Source organism: Solanum dulcamara, chromosome 2 (assembly GCF_947179165.1).
Source record: "Solanum dulcamara chromosome 2, daSolDulc1.2, whole genome shotgun sequence".
Lineage (NCBI taxonomy): Eukaryota > Viridiplantae > Streptophyta > Magnoliopsida > Solanales > Solanaceae > Solanum > Solanum dulcamara.
In genome coordinates, this window is record NC_077238.1 from 20,423,732 (window position 1) to 20,431,768 (window position 8,037).

Sequence of the window (8,037 nt, forward strand, 5' to 3'; positions counted from 1 at the left end):
CACTTAGGGATGAGTGATGGTTAAATTGGTATCTATTATAACGACCTATCCCAGTTGTTAGGTATAGGCCAATGGGGAAGGACTTCGAGTAAGAAACCTTCGGGTAGTAACTTCAAAAACATTTAGCCTAGGCCAGACTTGGATGAATTCTAAGTCAGGTGAGGTCTAGGGTGATCATATGAATGGTGAGAGATCGAATCTCTAATTTATTCGGGTAAGATGATAGCCAAAATGATACAGAGCATTTACGACTTCACAAAATCGCATTCGGATGGGTAAAGCTCCCAAAATTAGATTTGGCGTAAAGGGTATATTTTAATATGTCCTTTGGAAGGTATGTGTTGTGAAATGGAGGCTTGAAGCTTAAACTCCAAGCTCACTATTTCCGCATATCCCTCCAGAGCGGGATTTCTCCCGCCAGAGTGGGACAGTAGCGACTTAAGTCAGGAAAAAACCCAGAAATGATCTTTTTCTACAAAAACAGTTTCTAGAATAACAAGAGGTGACCTTAGGCAATTTTTATCAATTTCCACGCTTAAGGTAAGAATTTTACTCCCTAAATTCATTATTTGATTCTAGAACCTAGAAACAATGGTTGGTGATCATTGGGCGAGGGTTGGAACTAAAACCAATTATGGGAAATAGCCCTAGGGTGGAGTTAGGATCATGAGTTTTGGCTTCGTAAGAATTTAGTTATAATTCTTGTGAATTAGGCTATTTTATTGATCCTTGTATATATTTAACTTGTTTTAGACCAAGAACTAGTAGAAAGAACTCAGAAAGGGAAAACTCTTGCACTTTAAGGTTGTTGAAGTTCAAATTCAAGGTAGGTGATGGATTTTGTTTCCCGTGTGTATTTCATATACTTGTTAAATTACTTCAAGATATACATATGTGTATATGAGTAGGTAAACATGCTAGATTATATGTGAAATGATCACTTGTTGGCCTGTTATGTGATGAATTTGTTCTTGATGATAAAATATTGAATATTGAGTGTGATTGTGGTTGTTTGCATGACTGGATTGGGTGTCACATTCTGACAAATATTTGAATCATATGTCATGTTTTGACACATATTTGGATCAGGTGTCACATTTCGATACAGAGTTGAGTGTTTGTAGGTCCCATGAGAGACCCTGTATGAAGTTATAGCATGTTGAAGATACAGAACTGTGATCTTACTGAATATTATCGTAGATGAGGTTGGTTAACTTATTCTGTATATGTGTGCTTGTCATGTTAAATTTACTTATCTATGATCTGCTTACTTCTAACCACATGATCTTACCAGTAAACTATTGTTTTGTGTACTGATATTACACTTACTCTTTCTTTTGGTTGAGTACATGGCGTATTAAGCCAGCTGCGGAGAGACCTCGTTTAGAAGAGTGAGACTTGTATGAGTTTAAGGGTTAGCGGTTTATTTCAAGTTGTTGTGGACTCTCCTTTGTTCTAGTTCTTTTTCCAAGACTAAGACTTCAAGCACTGTTTTAGTTTTATGCTTACATTTTGGGAGTGCTTCCCTTTCCTGATACTGATATTTTGTTAGAGTTTTGGTACGGACGACTTTTAGTTTCTAGGATGTTTTTGCATTTTAGTTTGTTGTATAGATTGTTTGGCTGAGTTTATAGTGACTCAGTATTATTTCTTTATTTATTCCTTCTTCCGTAAATCTTTAGTTGTTTTTCTATTCAGTTTTTCTAACTTGGGCTATAAAAATGGTTCTCCCACTGAAGGGTTAGTGTGGGTGCCAGTCAAAGTGGGTTGGGGTCATGACACCACATGGTATATAAGTTAAAAAATCCATCTATGGACTAAAACAAGCTTCATGTCAATGGTATTTAAAATTTCATAACATTATCTCTTCATTCAATTTTGTTGAGAACATTATGGATCAATGTATATACCAGAAGGTTAGTGGGAGTAAAATATGTTTCTTAGTTCTATATGTGGATGATATCTTACTTACATCTAATGACAAGGGAATGATACATTAGGTGAAACAATTTCTCTCTAAAAAATTTTATATGAAAGACATGGGTGATGCAGCTTATGTTATTGGTATTAAGATACATCCAGATAGACATCAAGGTACCTTAGGTATATCTCAAGAATCCTATATCAATAAAATTTTAGAGAGGTTTCGAATGAAATATTATTCATCAAGTGTAGCTCATATCGTGAAGGGTGACAACAATTTGAATCAGTTCTCGAAGAACGATCTTTAGAGGGAGCAAATGAAGGACATTCCATATGCTTCTGGAAGCTTGATGTATGCTCAGGTTTGCACAAGACCTGGCATAACATTTATTGTTGGAATGTTAAGAAGATATCAGAGTAATCCAGGTCTTGACCACTGAAAAACTGCAAAGAAAGTCTTAATATATCGCCAAGGGACAAAAGACTACATGCTTATGTACAAACGATCAGACGACTTAGAAGTCATTGGCTACTCTGATTCAGACTTTGCTGGTTGTGTTGTTTTACAAAAATCAACTTCAGGATACATTTTTATGTTATCCGGTGGAGCTATATCATGGAGAAGTGCCTAACAGACTCTGGTTACTACTTCCACAGGTTGAGTTCGTTTCTTGTTTTGAGGCTAACTCACATGGTGTATGGTTGAAGAGTTTTATTTATGGGCTTAGAATTGTCGACTCTATATCTAAGCCATTGAGATTATATTGTGACAATTTAGTTGTTATCTTTATGGATAAAAATAACAAAAGTGGTAGTCGAAGCAAGCATATCGACATCAAATATCTAATCATAAGAGAACGTGTTAAAGATTAAAAAAAGTGGTCAATGAGCACGTTAGCACTAAAGTAATGTTGGCTGATCGTTTAACTAAAGGCATGCAACCGCATAAATTTAAGGATCATGTACTCACAATGGGACTTACAATGAATGTTCGTGAAACTCTATTTTATATGATAGTTCTTGTTAACTATGTGCACATTCAATTTTATTTTTCAGAATTATCACTAAAATATGGACCTAGAATACATATTGAGTTTATTTATTAATTTATATGGGCTAAAGTGTAGAAGCATAATAAATAGTGATACATGAAAGATACTACTCGCTCCTAAGAGGAACTATCGCCACAATTCATGTATTTTATTTCACTTGACCAAGTGGGAGAATGTTGGAATGTTGCCATAACTTCCACGAATGTGATCATAACTTTCATGGATGTGGACAGTAGCTTTCATAGAAGTTTACAACTATATCCACTATCTCAACTACTCTTTCACTATCTCCACAATTTTTCAACTACTCCACTCCCACTAACTTACTACTAATGATAACTATCACTTTCCACTATTGATCTTAATGATAGATCAATTATAAATAAAACATGTTTGATTAAAGTTTCCTAAGTACAAATTCTCCCAAAGGTCCCTATTGCTCTGTATAATCTTACATTATTATCTCTGAAAAATAAGGCAGTATCCCATTTTGGATGTCTACAAAAAGTGGGTTGTTCCACATGGGAGGTTTGGTCAGGTTTCGTAGCCACAGCACAAACCATTCACAACAGCTGTATTGAAAGTGAGAAATGAATAAGAGTAGTATATAGAAGGAATATCGAACTTTTCATATCATTAATGATTGTTGAATCTATCTTTTAATATTACCTATTTCTAGTATTATAAATGGGGCTGAATGCCAGCTTTGTTTTGTTCATCGTTGGCTAGTCTATTTTTAATTACTATTTATCATTTAGTGGTGCCAACCACCGAAATAATGGAACATTTTTCACTTTCAAATACACTTTGACTTTTTCTTTAATTGATTATCTACTTTAATTTGTCATCAAATTGTCTTTTAACGAATAATCGAGATGCCCGGTAATATTAAGTATGAAACTTAGGTCATTGATAGTTTAGTTGCAAAGTTATTATCGTATATCACACGTAAGGGTGGCAATTTCAGCTTGTTTAAGTAAAATGAAACTATTTAGCTCCTATTTATTTAAATGAATTACTCATATTTTTTAAATAGGTAAATATGAATTGACCTATTTCAAAAGCTCAGACAAATATGAACAAAGTGGGTACAATACGGATATCTATATAAAACCTTAGATCACCCACTTATAATAAAAATTTCTAATTGCACTAAAAATATTTTTTATATTTTTTTAAAAAAAATTGGGGTGGGAGGGTGGATTTTTTTGAATATTTTAAGAAATATTTTTTAAAAATTTGGAGGGGTAGGGGGGTTTGGGTAGGGGATCCGGGTGAGAGGTGAGTGGGAGGTAGGGGAGTCCAGGTGAGTTGGGTAGGGTGATGGCCGGGGTGGGCAAAACTTTTAATTTTTTAATTTTTTTTTTAGATTTTGGGGTGGGGTGGGGGTAGGGGTAGGGTGGAAGAAGGTCGAAAAAATTATTTTTTTTAGTGAAATTATTTTAATGTAAAAAATATCGTGATGGGGATGGTAGGGGATCTGATGGGGGGTGGGCGGGATGGGGGTTGGGGGTGGGAAAAAAAATTTAAAAAATAATTTGGGTGATGGAGATAGGGTGTGGGCGAAAATATTGGTTAGTGGGTGGGTGGGTGAGGTGTGGGGGTGAGGGTTACGGGGTAGAAGAAAAATTAAATTTTGTTTTTGTTTGAAAAATTAATTATTAAAAAAAAATAATTTAGGGGTAAGTTGGGGGTTGTATGGGTTAGAGCAATAGCAATTTCTCTTTGATTTAATTTTTTTTTTGGCTTTATGAGATTAAAGTGGGTTAGATGTAAAGGTTTTTACCCAAATCATATTTGACCAAATTCATATTTACCCATATATTATATGGGTGGATTGTAATTCAATCCATTTTGGCTCAATCCATATTCAATCTATCTCAATCCAATTCAATCATTTATCACCCCTAATCACACGGTGAGGAATTAATATGATAAAGTTTTTTACGTTTAATTAAATATTACGAATTAAAATTTGTGGAATAAATAATATCTAATAGAGAGTGTTTTACACTTTTTAGGATACCTATTCGACGTGATCCAGTTGATTCAGTAGAGTTTGAATGTCAGATGATTAAAATTAAAAGAAGGGTTAATCACATTTTGGTTCTATATGTTTTTTACATATAAAAAGTAGTACTCATTTGATGTAAGATTTTTATGAATATGATACAAGTATTTCATATATTTTGCCTAATTCATTTAGTATTTAGTAATGAATTTGACTTATCTAATACTAGTACTAGTGTGTGACATATAAGTATGTGCCGAAAAGAGAGAAAAACGAATTTTGAAGCACCTTTACGTGCATTGTATCCCAAGTTTCTTTTGGACAAATTAATTTAAAAACTTCATTATTAAGTTGCTCATTAGTTTAATCATAGTTATTGCATTTGGCTTTTCTGGAATAATCAACAAACTTCGACTGGCCAGCCGCCACCTCTTTTTGGGCCCTATATTTCCAATAAAAGATAGAGTAGTGGAGTATGTAATTGTGTTGGTATCGAAACAATGTGGAAAAAATTATGCGAAAAAATAAATATATAGTAATTAATTAATTAACATAGTTATAGTTTTAGTTAATTTATAATTCATCACTAATATTTAGTATTAATTATGGATCGAATTTATATAATTCGTACGTTTATTTAATTCAAAACTTGTATAATATAATTTGTATAACTTCTATATAATATATTTGTATAACTGTTTAAACTTCAGATGTTTGTGTTCGTATAAATTCGTTATTTTGAATTTATATAAAAAATACTAAATTATGCAAACATACATGCGAATTACAGAAATCCGCGAATTATACAAACCCACAAAATTATACAAATAAAGCAGCTTAAACTATAATTATAACCCGTAAATATGTAAACTATAGCTAAGGAGCCTAATTAAATTTATTATAGTGGTTATTTATGAAATTTCCCTAACAATAAAGCGTCATGTCATGTGGAAGTTAATAATGAAATGTTGAATGATAGTAACAAAGATATTGAATGAAAACTATAAGAAATTAGACCCCAATAATTGCTCTATAACTATAACAATAATAAATTCAGTTAAATTTTTGTAATTGAGTTTGGAGAAAGTAGAGCATACACAAGTCTTATCACTATCTTTCTGAAGTTGGAAAGTGTTTTTGAAAGACCTCAGCTCAAGCAAATCAAAGCAATAATTTTAAAAAATGTCAGCTAATAACAAAACAGTGTGAAACATACATGTAAAAAAAATCGTAACAACAACAATAATATACAATCACCTATAATCCACATAAATATGCTAATTTAATTGCTTTGATCTTTGTAAATTGAAGCTAGATTATTTTCCTAGCGATAAAATTATGTTCCGACTAATTTATTATGGCTTAAAGATTACAATCGCTATTAGGATAACTTCAAAGGGTTGCATAAACGTATGATCATATATAATTATACGTTTGTGGTCCTATAGCCGTTTTATCATGACAAATAATTATAGCTATTAAGTTAATTGTAATCATTTAAAATTTATTAAATATAAATTTCTAAAATGATTTAATTTATATTAAATTCAAGATATATTAGTCCAAATAAATATTATGGATTAATAAAATTGGGTCAATTATTTAAGTCCAACAAATATGGATTTAATTAAAAATCCAAATCCATTGATGTGGGCTACAAATGGTGAGCCCACTTTGCTAAGCCCAATATCATATCATCCTAGAGGTCCATTTTGGCGTCACTTGTCAAGCGACGTGTCATGCCAAGTCAAACAAATTAGTCAATATTAGCATGTCATGTGTCAAAATGACAAGCCCATTCGCTAAAGTCCATTATGCCATGTCATTTAAATATGATTGGCTTGAGGAAAACCTATTTTCATTACAATTCTTCTATTTCACAAATATAAATAGGGGTCCTCATAATTCAGAAAAGACACCAGAATTCTAACAAGAAGCCAGAGAAAGCTCGTGGATCAAACGTCGTGGATTTCTCTACAAGCTACAAGTTCAAGAATTGAAGATCAAGATCATCAAGTTCAAGAACAAGTGAAGATCAAGATCATCAAGTCAAGAACAACTCAAGATCAAAACCACCAGATTCAAGATTAAGCCCAAAAGCCCTTGAATTCAAGTGAAGATCAAGATCATCAAGTTCAAGAACAAGTGAAGATCAAGATCGTCAAGTTCAAGAACAAGCGAAGTTCAAGATCATCAAATAAACAAATCAAGATCAAGACCACAAAATTCAAGATCAAGCCCAAAAGCCCTTGAATTGAAGTAACAAGTCAAGATCAAATTCATCAAGTTCAACCAAATTCAAGATCAAGCTCAAGAGCCCTTGAATTTATATTCAAAAAGATGAATCAGATGATACATAGAGATTGCAACACTTATATTCAAAAAATCAAATACTATGATTGTTGCGATATTTTCCGTTCTTGGTTATTATTTTATCGAAGTGAATTTTATTGTTTATAAATTTTGGCACGCCCAATGGAACAATCTCTACCTCTCATCTCAACTTTTCAAACATCAATATCAACATGACTTCTAAGAAGATCAACTCCCAATCAACTTCCTCCAAGATTGTTAACTCCAAGTTCTCTGTTGATGTAGAAGGAATCCTTGGTGTTACCTTCGAAAGCTTTGAAGTTTTCATGAGGAGCAAGGCCACTATGTTGGGACAATAAACACGTCAAATATCATCCACATCAACTCCTATTTTTGGGTCCTCAACTCTAAAAGGATCAAAGTCCTCTACAAATGCTTCAGAAGGAGGAAACAGTGTTGCTAAAAGGATAAAAAAGACTTTACCTCTACTTGAGCGCTCTGGCTCAAAAGACTCTACCAAAAATGGGAATCATGATTCAACTGGCAGATCCTCTCCAGATGGACCGTGTAATTTGATTCCATTGAAGATCAACTTACCCGATAATCCATGCTATTATCCTATAACCCCAATGATCATACAAGCAATGGTAGCTAGCACTTCATCCACAGTGGAACAACTTGCAAACCTAACGAAGTTAGTTGAAGGATTGGCAAAGCATATATACCATCAAGAGTCTC